This window comes from Argopecten irradians, chromosome 8 (assembly GCF_041381155.1).
Source record: "Argopecten irradians isolate NY chromosome 8, Ai_NY, whole genome shotgun sequence".
Lineage (NCBI taxonomy): Eukaryota > Metazoa > Mollusca > Bivalvia > Pectinida > Pectinidae > Argopecten > Argopecten irradians.
The window spans coordinates 28781058-28797452 of NC_091141.1; the positions used below are offsets into that span (position 1 = coordinate 28781058).

The window sequence follows — 16395 nt, forward strand, 5'->3', positions numbered from 1 at the left end:
ACAATATGATTCATTTAAACATATTGGCATTTAGAGAACACCAGACGGGTATGAGTTTGGATATAATGTGATTCTGAGAAATGACCGAAATAGAAGAAATACGTACATAAACACCTTGGTATTCGACTTGGGTGATAGTCTACCTATTTACCTACGTATTTTTCTTCAAAATGTAAAAGGGTGATAATAATGGAAAATACATATAAAGTGTTTTTTCTGGGATTTATACTGGTGATTTTCTGGCTATGAAGCTATCGTGTGACGTTTGGTAATATCAATAGGTTGCTGTATGTGTAATGCTATAACGCTATATGACCAAATGGGAGATAATTTAACTTTTAATCTTAATTTAATTGTGTGAGTTGCTCTCTTTGGGCAAAGATCGTCGTGTTTAAAAGATAACAAAATGAGAATAAATGGATACTTAGAACTAAGCGGATGTGTTCAAGTTCTAACATCATTAACAGCATTAACAGATTTTTGAGTGATTAAGATGTTTTAATCAATGGTTTAAACATAAAATTTCACGCCAGACATTTTGCAATAATTGCATTTTTTGTATGTTGTTTCATGAAGCATAACAATTACTGTGAGTGAGCTATTTCACCATTGTGCTAACTTATTTTTCAAATACAATTTTGCATCAGAATAAATAGTTTAAAGTATTTGCGCCCATTTTGTTGTTCTTTGCTATGAGATTTATGTCAAATTCAAGTACATGTACATATACAACCAGGGTCCAAAATGAACCTTCGTATAAAATTTGAGTAAGATCAATCCATCCCTTCAGTACTTTTCGAGAAATATCGATAACAAACTTCAACTATCAAAATCCTAAATGGCTGTCTGTCGTCCGTCTTATTGACCAATCTGTCACAAATTAAATGTGCAAAACTAGGACACACCAGGAGCCTATATATATAATTCACCAATACTTGATACGTAATTTGATAGATTGTGAAAGATTCTGAAGAAAAAAACAGCAGGTTATTTATTTAACCAGTTACAACGCATATATAGTTTTAACTATGAGCTCAGAAAATGTAATGTCTTGAATAGCACACAATATGCAGTTGACCCTAACTACTCTTCTACTATATGCAGAACAAATAGAAATCCATTCTTTCCAGTCAAGAAAACAAATTCATTTACAAGACAAAAGGTATATTTAACTTCTTCAGTGCCAAATGATACATAAAAAATACATGAAATCAAATAGATTTATATTATGTTTTATTTTAAAACATATGAATGCAATTTCACACAGATATCAGTTAAATAATATACTCACACATCTCTCTTACCTATACATACATGTACTAAAATTTCACTACACACCTTACTACATACCAAACATCTTTATCTTTTATACAAGCACTTAATTTCATACGTTCATTTTCGCGTCAAACTATACGACCTTGTTAATAATACCGTAATTCAAATCTATACTAGAAGCATGCATACAGTAAAAGTCTTATTGGAAAGTTAACTTTCCCATAAGAATGTCATGTAATGTTTAATACTTCTGGGACTTTGATGCTTGTCTTAACTTGTTCACCCCTCAATATACATTTAGCCTCTTCTTAATCAATGATTAGACCTGTTCATTATGAAATTTCAGGGGTGAAAGAGTTCATGAAATATTCAAACCGTCATTTTGTCAACACACATACTTTTAGCTCAAGCTTACTAACTATTTTTTACAAGCAATGACTAGCTAACTTAAAGGTACATAAACCACTGTGCATAAATTCTTTTTTCTCCATTTTATGTTAGTCTCTGACAATGGTTACACACAAGCAGTACCCCATTAAATAATAAGGCCTTATCTTTTTTCTCCATCTGATGGTAATCTTTGACAATGGTTTTACACAAGCAGTGCCATATGATGTATCTGTACCTTTATTATTATGAGATGGTGATCAGTTACTCTTTACACATAACTGCTTCATATTTCGAATTCGTCATTTACAAATAGTCTCATGTCCATTTTATTCAGGAGAAAGGGATATTTCTGTGAAAAGTCTTTCAGTCCAGCTCTTTCATGATTGTTGTCCCGATAATGTTTAATTCATAAAGTCCATGAATGTTTCCTAAATGCTGGCGAGTCTGCTAGGTTAAGAACAACACACTGACAGCCATCCCAATACAACAGAAAGCAACATATGGGCTCAGTCTTTCACCTGTAAAAATGGAGAAAATAATAATATTTGTTCACATCAGTTTGAAGTTATTAATATGTATCAATATGATATACATGTATTGTTTATGTGCATTTATTTCAAATATACAAATGTAATTATATTAACAAGAGGCCCAAAGGGCCTTAACGGTCGTCTGACTACCTTGACAATAGTAAAATTAATTATATATGGTGTCACTTTGTCAGGATCATGTCAGGATCATTTTCAATTTCTTTCAACAAATTTTATTTCAAACAAGAGGCCCAATTTAATTAGATATAGTGTCATGGTAGTCATCTTGGATTTCGGATCGACCCGAAAAATAACAACACTTTGTCGGAACCATGTCAGGATCATTTCATGCAAGTTTCAGCCAAATTGCACCGGTAGAACTTGAGAAGAAGTTCAAAATGTGTTTTCAAGATGGCGGCTGTGGCGGCCATCTTGGATTTCAGATCGACACGAAAAATAACAACACTTTGTCTGGACCATGTCAGGATCATTTCATGCAAGTTTCAGCCAAATCGCACCGGTAGAACTTGAGAAGAAGTTCAAAGTGTGTTTTCAAGATGGCGGCTGTGGCGGCCATCTTGGATTTCAGATCGACCCGAAAAATAACAACACTTTGTCGGGACCATGTCAGGATCATTTCATGCAAGTTTCAGCCAAATCGCACCGGTAGAACTTGAGATGAAGTTCAAAATTTGTTTTCAAGATGGCGGCTGTGGCGGCCATCTTGGATTTCGGATCAACCCGAAAAATAACAACACTTTGTCTGGACCATGTCAGGATCATTTCATGCAAGTTTCAGCCAAATCCCACCAGTAGAACTTGAGAAGAAGTTTAAAATGTGTTTTCAAGATGGCGGCTGTGGCGGCCATCTTGGATTTCGGATTAACCCGAAAAATAACAACACTTTGTCGGGATCATGTCAGGATCATTTCATGCAAGTTTCCGTCAAATTGCACCGGTAGAACTTGAGAAGAAGTTCAAAATGTGTTTTCAAGATGGCGGCTGTGGCGGCCATCTTGGATTTCGGATCGACCCGAAAAATAACAACACTTTGTCGGGACCATCTCAGGATCATTTCAGGTAAGTTTCAGCTCAATCCCACTGGTCAAACTTGAGAAGAAGTTCAAAATGTGAAAAGTTAACGCACGGCGGACGGCGCACGGCGGACAGCGCACGACGACGGACGAAACATGACGACTATAGGTCATCCTGACCCTTCGGGTCAGATGACCTAAAAATCGCTGATCAGTTATTAATTTTCATATGAAATTTATTAGCTGCAATATATTCTAAAGACTTCTATACAGATAAAATGTTGTTTTAGAATAGTATACATTGTATGTAGTATTAGGCCAAAAATCTATATATATGTCTGTTAAGGGTTACCCGACCGACCCTATTTTTTTACCCCTGACCCCATTTTTTTCCCCACTTTTTTATGGAAAATAAATTATCAATAGTCAGGATTTTGATCTCAAACTCTAGTTCTGGCCATTATTTTAGAGTGGAAGACACTGAAAAAAAAATAATAATAAAACATAAAAAAACAAGTTTTAGCTTCCCAAAAAGCTAAGAAGGCTACCATACAGCATTATTTATAAGGAAGCAAAGATAGGAAAGCTTGACGAATTGTTTTGTTCACAGTTAGCTGCCATCGTTCTTATGACAATTCATTTTTGAAGAATGATAATTCAAATGCTTTTCACATTCAATGTAAAAGATTATCAACTTCATGATATTCCTGAAAAGGCCACTAGGCTACCTTTCAGAAACAAAAAAGAACTAAAAGTGTTTTTAAAACAATTATAACATAATAAATTGAATTTTTACCATGTGGCGCAGAAATGGTCTACTAACGCGTTGTAATTATGACGACGCTAGGAACATAATATGACCTGTTATGAAACTAAACGTTTTATTTATTTTAATAGTTGTTCAGCGGGTGTAGTGGGCCTTTTCCTAATGCAAACAAGTTTTCCGTAAAATATACAATGTACTGATATACATTTACATGTACTTGGACAAGTTGGTGAAATACATAGTATACGCAATAGAAACAAGCATAATATTTCGTTTAAAACTGTACTTAACTTTAGCGCATACAGTTCCACAAATATCCCCTAAGTAAAGCCTAATTTTGTTTCAGCATCTCCCATGAACAGACAGTTCTTACAAGTAGGTCATGATCATCTTGCTAACAGTACTAGTTAGGCTATATATAGATGCTCCACGCGCTCCCGACAATGTTTCTATTTAGTACGTGTTGCGACGCCTTGTGTGATTTCTGAGAATAATGTCCGACAACCAGAAAAAAACATTAAGACTTCTCTGGGTTTATCTGATGATAATGTGTTTGCAATCATTTCCTCACTGGTAACCCTTACACACATGAAACCTTCCAACAACAAGTAACCAATCAACACACGTAAATCATTTTGGCCAGCCAATCAAAGTGAACAGATTGATAACCACGTAAAATCCCAACAACATGGCAGGCAAAGCGACCGATTCTAATAGCTACCATCGTGGGATGGTACATTTTTTGTAGCAAAAATGAAAATCACTGGAACCTACGAGTTAAAAAATGTGTTCCTATCTAATCTCCTCAGAGAGAAGTGAAAGTGTAATTAACATTTTTTTATTATTGATCTTGAGGACAAGGTCATGGAGACATATAGCTAAAAGTTATTTGCTAGAAAATGACATCAAGGGAAACAAGCTAACTTTCCTTAAGACTCAATTAAAGAGCGAAGTAAAATCTGACACATGTATATCCCTATATGGCGTATAATAACAGATAATGATATTGCTTTTCACAAGTTTCATGACTTATATTTCAAATGTTGTTTACAGATAGCATTGATAAGGAACTATATGCAATATCTACAATTTACATGTAAAACTTTCTGGATGAACTCAGTGGTATAGATCAACTACAGAAGGAAAGGCAGATACTAAGAGAATTACCAGTATCAAGATAAGAAATTAAATGCAAGTAACAACAAAAGGATCATGAGTCGTAATGATCATCTGACTATTGGCACAATACAACATTTAAAAAAATAGTAATGGCAAATAATTAAGGCAATAAAAAGAACTCTTTAACTTGATGACTTTTGACCTTGAATGCAGGTCAAGGTTATTTATTTGAACAAACTTGGTAGCCCTTCATAGCATGTCACAGACCCAATATCAGGTCTCTAGGCCTCTTAGTTACTCACAAGTCGTTTTAAATATTTAAGCCTGTTTGACCCCTGTGGCCTAAAATGGCAGTCAAGGTCATTGACTGTTGTAGCCCTTCATTCCAGCATGTCACAGGCCCAACACCAGTTCTCCAGGCCTTCGCAAGATGTTGTTAAAAGAATTTAGCCTATTTGACCCCTGTGACCTTAAATGGTGGCCAAGGTCATTTATTTGAATAACCTGGTAGCCCTTCATTCCAGCATGTCACAAGCCCATTGTCAGTTCTCTAGGCCTCTTAGTTATTCACAAAATGTTGTTTAAAGTTATAGCCTTTTTGACCCCTGTGACATTGGATGGCAGTCAAGGTCATTTATTTGAACAAACTTGTAAGCCTTTTATTCCAGCATATCTTTAAAGCTTTTTAGCCTTTTTGATCCCTGTGACCTTGAATGTAAATCAAGGTAAATCATTTGAACAAACTTGGTAGCCCTTCTTTCTAGCATGCCGCAAACCAAATATCAGTGGGCCTTTCTGATATTGAGAAGAAGTTGTTTGAGTGAAAAGTTTATGCACAACGACGGAAGGTGCATGATGCTTATAGGTTATTAGTGCTGTGTATCGCGGGGTATCTGACGCTACAATACATATCACGTTACATGGTTCACGATATGATACGCATCGCGATATTTTGATAGACACTTCAAATGTCGTGGTGTTGTTGTAAATGTCTTGTTAGGTTGGTACACTAATTTTGTGTGTTGTATTTCAGGAAAATTTTATTTTTTGCTTACACTCTCTACAATAGACGCGAGTTTTATAGACAGAAACTTGAAATTAGACCAGCAAGTGGCCTTATAGGTGACAGGCGCTGACACAAGTTTAGTGTTTTGCTCTTCATGTGATTCCACAATTTTGTTACTAAAAAACTTTCGGGTGACATTAACCAAGGGAGATAATCCAATGTTCAATTTTTATTTTTAGGTATCAAGATACAAATAAATTGTACACGATGCATTGATGCAATACCAAGGGATGCAATACATTGATGCATCCATGTGAATCGTTAAATCTCTACTATAGGTCATCCTTACCCTTCAGCTTAGATGATCTAACTAAAAACTAAGGGTTAAGTAAAGTGATTTTACTGCTGATATATAATCTGTGGTATTGCCTCTATACATACATGTAGCATAAAGTGAACACTAAGAATTCTGAACAGCATATTAAAATAAGCATTCTCAAAATCAATTTGCAAAAATGTGTTAGGATTGGTATCAATTATAAGTATACAATGATGTTTATTTATCAAATTTGACTTATTAATACAATGTCATATTGCTGCCGCGTAAGATCTGTGGCAAGATCATAAACAGTTGTAGATCCTAGTTGTAGATTTTCAACACACACTACCGGTTATTGTTACTGCATATTACTGGGAATGCATGGCTGTCATCGAGTGCTTGTCATGACAAAGCACCTGCAAGATAAACTCAAATATATGTACATTATTATATTATGTAGGTCATGCATTTTGATATGCTTTTTACATAACATAAATCAGTTCAATTGCAAATTTTCTTGACACCTGCAGTCTTCTAATTATGTCATGTTCATCATTAGATGTTTTGCAACACTACGGTAAATGGGACAGAATTGTAACCCTAGATCTGACGACAAAGTTGTCTAGAAATATCTGCCATTGCAGCTAGTTAATATAAGACCGGTATTATTTCTCTGCTTCTTGATAATCTCAAGTCTTCAAAATTTTGAGTCTGCTGTGGATGACTAGCCAATATTAGGTCTTGTTATTATAAAATTTAATAAAATATGCAATAATTTCAATAAAAAATTATAGAGTCCTCTAAAATTAATCGCAGCAAGAATTTTGTGAAGTTCAAGTCGGTTGTGGAGTCTTGTATACAAGTAATTTGAGTTAATATATTAGCATCACAATATTAATTTTTATCAATATTTTAAGTTCATGTTTTCAATTTTTAAATCAGATATAATAATTCGTCTTCATAAAATCTAGCCTTATTACACTTGTCTCTTAAACTCCATATATACACATGTATATTATGTACATATATACATGTACATGTACAAATGTATTGTGTATGCATGATTGTATCTCTATATTGATTACATCAATATGCTAATTCATTGTCATGTATGTTACACACTATACAAAATATGTACAGGTTATTTGTGATTTGACACTCCATTACCACGGTATCTATATAGACAATTTGGCAAATTTAATCTGTTACATCTACTGACTTAAATGCATTATTGTATGTCATAAAATTAGAAAATAATGCTAGCAGTTAATTTTTGTCAACTTCGAATTTGAAAAGGAAACTGTTCCAAAAGTATAAAGAGATACACATTTCAAAGAGGTAAATCGAAATCCAGAATTGATTTGATATTAATTGAAGATACATTAAACCCAAATATCTTTTATGAGAAAATTAAACACTGTCCATACAGTGACCATGATCTTATATCTTTTAAACTGTTATCAAAACAATAGAGAGGGGTCCTGGCACATGGAAAATGAATCTTAAGGTTATCTCCAACCAGATTAGATTTTTAAGAACACTTTTAACATGATGATATCTTAGAGTGGTGGGATATAACAAAGTTGAAAATTAAGAAACTCTGTATTGAAGTAAGTAAAACACTGAATGTTTCAAGAAAGGAAATAAAATATCTTGAAGAAAAGTTAGAAAAACTAGAAATTGAGAACAAGGATGAAATCAATAAAATTAAAATAAAAATAAAACAATATTACACAAATCAAAGTGATGCTGCCCGAATAAGATGTAGAGTAAAATCTTATGAAGAAAATGAAAAATCTAGTAAATATTTTTTTAGTCTTGAAAAAAAAATGGTGAAAACAAGCAATGGTACAGAATCAAAGGCAGGGATGGTAAGTACAAGACTGGAATAAAAAATATACTAGACGAACAAATAGCCTTTTATGAAACCCTTTTTAGGTCTGAAGGATGGGATGAAGGGAGTGCAAGTGATTTAACAGAACACATAGAAAATAGGCTATCAAATGAGGAACGCAATTTTATTGACCGACCTGTAGAACAATACGAAATTGAAAAAGCAATTAAAACACTTAAGAGAAATAAAACACCGGGAGAAGATGGGTTAATCAGTGAATTCTACCAGATATATTGGGATGTAATAAAAAATGAATTCATCTTATTGATTAAAAAGATACTTGACAACAACAAACTCACAAAAACTCAAAACAAAGGAATCATTAAATTATTATTTAAAAAGGGTGATCGGGAAGACATAAAGAACTGGCGACCTATTACATAACTTAATGTTGATTACAAAATTATTGCTAAAATATTAGCTAACAGACTAAAACCAGTTCTTAAAAAACTAATTCACCCCGATCAATTTGGTTTTGTTCCTGGAAGAAATATAATGGAAGCAAATAGAATGATTCAAGATATTATAAAATATTCTGATATGGAAAATCAAAATGGCTCAATTATTGTTTTAGATCAGCAAAAGGCATTTGATAGAATGGACTGGGAATGGGTCATGCATTGCTTGAAAAAAAAAATTAATTTTGGGAACACTTTCTGTGGATGGATATATATGCTTCTAAAAAATTCAAAAACTTGCATTGAAACAAATGTATTTATTTCAAAATATTTTGATATTTCAAGATCTGCACGACAGGGCTGCCCAATCGCCCCGCTCTTGTATATAATTCAAGCTGAGCCTCTTGCCTGTGCAATTAGAGCCAATCAAAATATAAAAGGTGTTAAGCTACCAAGCCATGAAAATAGAGAAGCAAAATTTACCATGTTTGCAGATGGTACACAACTTTATAATGAAAATGACCAATCCATCACACATGCCTTTGAAATTTTGAAATTATATGAAAAGGCGTCTGGTGCAAAAATAAACTACGAAAAAACTAAAGGTTTATACATTGGGGCTTCCAGAAATAAAAATCCAACTTTTGACTTTATTAAATGGACTAAAACAAATGTCAAAACTCTGGGAGTCCATCACGGGTATGATATTGATGATGATAAAATATGGAGAACAAAAATTACAAAACTAGAAAATTGTATACATATCTGGAAGACAAGAAATCTTACATTCAAAGGAAAAATACTTATTATCAAAACCTTTGTAATATCTACGATTGGATATGAAATTGAAGCTCGAGGAATTCCCCAGAAATATGTACAAGAATTGAACAGCCTCATTTGGAACTTTCTGTGGGATTGGAAAACACATCAATTAGATAGAAAGATATGTTGTAGTAATATAGAGTATGGAGGTATGGGAATGATAGACATTGAAACCTTCATACAGTGTAAACAGTTAAAAACAATTTTCAAAATACTCCCTTCAAATATGGATAAATGGAGTATTATTGGTAAACATTTTAAAAGAAAATTGGAAGAGTTTGGTTATGAATACTTTCTGTGCTCCTGCTCAGATCTAAAAGGCATAATCAATGAACAAACAATTTCTAAATTTTATTTAAATTGTCTAAAGGCATGGTCCAAATTTTAAGTCAAGTACAAATACAGGTATACAGTAAAACTGATGTACTTATCCAAAATCTCTTTGGTAATATTCATATTCAATATCAGGGTAAACCGCTTTACTTCACTTCTTTTCTAAAAAGTGGCATGAAAAAAGTTTCAGATATTTGAGATATTGAAAATAATGATTTCATAGTAAGTGAGAGACTTTTCAAAAAAACTTGTATCTAGGAGAAACTGGATAGCTATGCTCAGATAAAAAAATCAATTCCAAGAAATTTTATTAGAATTCTAAAGGAAAATAACCAAGAGATTGTAGATACTCAAGCATCAAATCCGAAACAAATTATATCCATTAATGACAATTTTGAACTGCTACTTAGACAGAAATGTAACACTAAAACAATGAATTCAAAAGATTTTAAAATCCAACTGATACAACAGGTCAGGTTACCAAACAATAGACCAAAAGCAGAATCTAAATGGGAAACTGAATTTCAAAGAACTTTTAATTGGAAAATAATTTGGACAACCAGTTTAGGTAAAATGACAGCAACAAACAACAAGATAAAAGTATTTAACTGGAAATGTTTGCACAGAATTATATACACTGAATATAAATTAAAGATGCTCCACTGCCGACAGAGCATAAATGATACTTATCATTTGAACAATAATTGGGGTTTAATCGTGTATATGTATGTCTAATTAACACAAAAAATAATATAAAATAATTTGTTTTGATTTTGGTGCATGCGCAATCAGTTCTTCATTCCATATAGGATATAGTGTCAGGGAATTTTTTCTGGATGCAATTAATTATTTTTTATATTTTAAACTTTAAGCAAAATTAGAAGCTCAAACTTTTCAATGGTGGAAATGGTGTAAAGTAAGTAACTTTTGTAACTGAAGAAAAATACCAAATCGTCTGCTTCTGTTTTTGATAGTGAAAAAATACCATTCGTCAACGGTGGAGCATCTTTAAGAATCATGAACAGATCCAATGGTAAATGTCACATGTGTAATAACCAGAGAGAAACACAAAGTCACATGTTCTACCACTGCCCGTTCGCAACACAGTTATTTCAGTTAATATGTGATTTATTAGCAAATTTGATCGACACACGTTTAGAAGACAAGGACCATTTGATTGGTGTAGACGACGATGAAAATCCGTTTGTCAGCACAATAACTTTCACTTTTAAATGGGTCATATGGAAAGTTAGAAATATAATTAAATATCAAAACAAACGACAGACACCCTTATCAGCCTTCGAAATATTTAAAGCGGTCCTATCAGAAAACCTTCACTTATTTTTACAAGTTAATAATAGAGTGCACTTGACTGGAACCAAAATTTCAACCCTCCTAGAAAAAAACTCCGAACTCAAAAACATTCTGACATAATAAGCTGATAATGACAGACAATTATGTAACACTGCCTATAGTTTCTAATTTTTCATAATCACAGACAATCAAAATACTTTGACTAATATGTAATATGTAAGACAAGATAATATGATACAAATGTGGATATATTATCCAGGACCTTGTGTTTTTGAACCGGATGTTATGTGGTACTACCTAATACAGTTTTGCTATGGATCCGGAAAGGTGTATTATATCCGGATTTTCTACTTACTTACTTACCAAAATAATATCAAAATAATATACTAAGTAATTACAAAAGGCCTGGTCAATTGTACAGATAGCCAGATCGATGTGGCTAGAGTTGATAAGACCAACACGGAAATTTGGCTCTCTGTGCAATTGATCAGGCTCTGCTCGCCTCCGCCTGCTTTCGTTATATGCTTATAATACTTATCAGCATCCATGATGGATGAATTGTAATTATTTCTTTACTTATTAATATTTGAAAAATATGTAAATAAAATAATAATCGTTCACCCACTACGATGAAACGAGAATATTAAGTGAACAAATTAAACTAATCAATTATATTTATAATATAGATGTTGTTTGATGAATGAGTGATTATGTTCAAATGTTACATACATGTACATGTTAATAGAGTATTTAGATATAGATAATAAATGTGTACAATATGTATGTATGTAGGTATGTGTGTGTGTGTGTGTGTGTGTGTGTGTGTGTGTGTGTATGTGTGTGTGATGGTGTGTGTGTGTAGGTATGTAAGTATGTATGTATGGGTGTGTGTGTGTGTGTGTATGTATGTATGTATGTATGTATGTATGTATGTATGTATGTATGTATGTATGTATGTATGTATGTATGTATGTATGTATGTATGTATGTATGTATGTATGTATGTATGTATGTATGTATGTATGTATGTATGTATGTATGTATGTATGTATGTATGTATGTATGTATGTATGTATGTATGTATGTATGTATGTAAGTATGTATGTATGGGTGTGTGTGTGTGTGTGTATGTATGTATGTATGGGTGTGTGTGTGTGTGTGTATGTATGTATGTATGTATGTATGTGTGTGTGTGTATGTGTGTGTGTATGTATGTATGTATGTATGTATGTGTGTGTATGTATGTATGTATGTATGTATGTATGTATGTATGTATGTATGTATGTATGTATGTATGTATGTATGTATGTATGTATGTATGTGTATGTATGTATGTATGTGTGTGTATGTATGTATGTATGTATGTATGTATGTATGTATGTATGTATGTATGTATGTATGTATGTATGTATGTATGTATGTATGTATGTATGTATGTATGTATGTATGTATGTATGTATGTATGTATGTATGGTATGTATGTATGTGATGGTATGTATGTATGTATGTATGTATGTATGTATGTATGTATGTATGTATGTATGTATGTATGTATGTATGTATGTATGTATGTATGTATGTATGTATGTATGTATGTATGTATGTATGTATGTATGTATGTATGTATGTATGTATGTATGTATGTATGTATGTATGTATGTATGTATGTATGTATGTATGTATGTATGTATGTATGTATGTATGTATGTATGTATGTATGTATGTATGTATGTATGTATGTATGTATGTATGTATGTATGTATGTATGTATGTATGTATGTATGTATGTATGTATGTATGTATGTATGTACTATATATATTGCATGAATCGGTATTTTTATGAATATGAAAATAATAAAAGAAAATGCTCAAAAAAATAATATTCTCAACTCTGAGTGCAAAAGAAAAAAAAAGTAAAATTATCTACAATCACTAGATTATTTCACACTATGAAAAAAATTTGATAGGAGTATTTATCTTTTTTTTTTGTTTTTCAGACTTATGGACACAATACAACGGAAAGTTGTACAGACATTGTTTTCATTTCTCGTAGACAATGTGGACCCTCGGTATATCATGGCGGAGCTGTTCAGGCGAAGGGGGATGTCTCGGCAACTGATGCAAAAAATAAACAGTGATAACTGCAGTCATCATCGCTCCTTAACATTTTTCCTGGATCGTGGATACATGTCCATTTCACGTTCTTGTAAACTGTCTGAGATATACACAACACACATTTGTGGCTGCGAGATTGGTTGATACGTATCAGAGAATGAAAAAGGAGGACAATACAAGTATGCCCGTTCAACCAGTAATGAACCAGTGTCTTGATATTTCAGATGAGAAATATGTGTACGAAGAGTTAAGGCTGTATAGAGACAATGGTGCCATTGACACGCTTGGACGGAGAGTTAGCAGTATTGTGTGGAAATGGGATACCGACTTCAAAACTCGAGCACAGTCGGTGGAAAAGGCACGAGTAGCGCGGGTTGTTATGGACGCTAAATTGGCCTGGTTGCGGTTCTTGTTGGAAGCAGACAAACCATGTGATGTCCTTCAACAAATCCATGATGTAGGGAGTTTGATTGTTCATACAGAACATCCACTGACATCGACGATCATGGTTATGGCTGCTCAGGCGCAAATGTTAATGTTTCCAAAGGGCTATGATATGGAGGATATCGTGCATAAATACAACAGCATCAGATTGGCAGCAACGTCTCTAAGATTGGATGCTATGCATCTAGTGAATTTCTACGTGGCAGAGTTCTGCATTGACTGCATATCATATGAACGAACAGGGAAGCAAGAGATCAGGGATAGAATGAAAACCTTACTTGAGAAAATGATCAACACAGTTGACAATTTGCCCGATGTAACCAAAGCGGATGAGCAGTATCGATCAGCGTTCATTAGAAGAAGTCTGTTGGTGAAAGTGCTTCTTTACCTTGGTATGACTCACAGAGGCAAGCCTGTTACTGAGTCCGTGTCAGGAAACGACTTAACGTCTGCGAACATGGTTCTCCAGCAGGTCTTCAAAGACTGGGGAAAGTTAGAAATCAAGTGGCAGATGTTGTTTCATGTAGCAAAGGCGAGGTTGCGACTGCAAGAAGGGAGCAATGAAGACGCCCTAAAGCAGGCAGAGCTAGCCCAGCAGTTGTCCAATAAGCTCCGTCATTCGGAAGAGAGGCGGAATATCAGTGAACTTGTACAAAATGTTAGGAGCACATTAATCGCGGCTTGAGAATAGTCTCACGATCTCTTCATCTTTTGAGCTATGCTTTGATTGTTCGTAAAATTTTTGTCAAGCAGAAAGGAAATTTGAAATTAATGTTTGAGACTAACATTTTAACCCCAAAATACAATCTTGATGTGGAAGCTATTGAATATGTCATTGTAATAGCTTTAAGGAGTATGTAAAGATTAATCTTAAACGTGGACATAAAACGGCAAAGAAGGCTTCTTACAGAAATCAGTACCAAGCACGAATTTAATGGAAAAAGTCATGCATTATGACTCCGATTTTTTGGTATTCGGTTACACATATTCGTAAGATTATACGCAGTTAAAGATGGTGTAATTTATGTAGTGTTACCAGGCCATAGTTATGAAAATTTGATTTAGGTTAAGTCATGGTCATTGCACATATGCACATACATATAATTTTCAAATATATCTTCAGGCAGTTGATCAAGGAACATCGTCTTAGAAGTCCATATATGACGTTATTTCATATCTAGGAGGTTGTTATTCAATAATTGCCTGACATCACTTTGGAATCGTGAGCTTTACGCCATTCCTGCTTCCTGGTATCTAATATATAAGATACTCGGATTATTCTTTAAATACACTCTACTTCACACACTCCACAGGACACCGCACTACAGGCACACCACAGCATGGAAATAATTTTATAGAATGTATTTAGTAGACGAAGACGTTATTATTGTAATCCCCGTCAGGATGTATAGGGCTATACGATCCTTTATCAAATATGCTAATTATGCATATCGAACCAAATTAAAACCATGGAAAAGAAGACAAAGCCTTCATCATAATTATTGTTCAACGAACAGCTACCAACAATGTCATCAACAAACAACAAAACTATACTTTTATTACATTCATAAATCAGGTAGAATATATAAAGCCTACAATTATTATAATTGATGATACCACTTTTTTAATCCTAAAATGTCATATATAACAGCAGACCGGTAATATCCCATCCGCTTGAAACTGATATTGCACCCCCTCCCCACGCGAAAGATACTTCATCCCTTCAACGTGACATCGTACTATAAAGAAAGCGATATCACACCCATCCTATTTTCAGATTTTGACTTTTTCGCTGATTTTTCTCCGATACTAGAGTACGAAAAACCAGGATTGTTATTGCATGATATCGTAAAAAGGCGCCTAAATTTAGAATATTAGTTTTTCTAATCTATTTTTTCTTCATAACGTCTCTTGGCAGCCTTTCAATATCAACGAATGCCATTTTGTAGTCATGAATCTTGTTATGTTCTAATAAAAATAGTGAAAGTATGGTCATTAGACTTTGTTCCATAATTGATTTTAAGTGGTGGTCATAATTACGTTAAAAAGAATATAAGTTGTATCTGGTCTTTTTTGAACATATTTAAACCCTCAGATTGCCACGAATTTACGTAAGTCCGCCTAAAAACAGATATTCAACATCATTTGCACGCAGATTAGAATGTGAATCTGGTGCACTCTCAAACATGGTTTGCATTGTATGTGTTTTTAAAACAGAAAATGTATAAAGACTATCAACACAGCTACTTAATGATACGATAAGATCTACAAACACGTAAACTGATCAACAACGAATTACATAAAATCTAACTAAAACCCATCACATATGTATTTACATTTTATATATTATCTTAAATTAAGTGTCGGCCGCCAAACAATATTTGGCGGCCGCCACTTAGTTGCCGCCAAATAAAACATTCTCGTTCTCATGAAAAATACTTCCCTAAGTTAGCCTCCGTAATTATCCGTGTGCCTACTGCGACCGGTTTACCTGAACTCTACTGCATGGGACACAAACTACTGTCAACGTTAGTAAGGAGAACAATTAACAATCACAAGAACTCAAAGCGAGTGACTACAGAAAATGCAATAAATATTTAAGTTTTAATCAACGGCCCATCTCAAAAAATCGTAAA

The 16395-nt window shown here is 33.6% G+C and overlaps 1 pseudogene; it reads left to right on the forward strand.

Annotated features, from left to right (window-relative positions):
* Window positions 1-13201: 13201 nt before the first annotated feature.
* LOC138330073 (uncharacterized) lies at window positions 13202-16091 on the forward strand (annotated as a pseudogene).
* The last annotated feature ends 304 nt before the right edge of the window (window positions 16092-16395 follow it).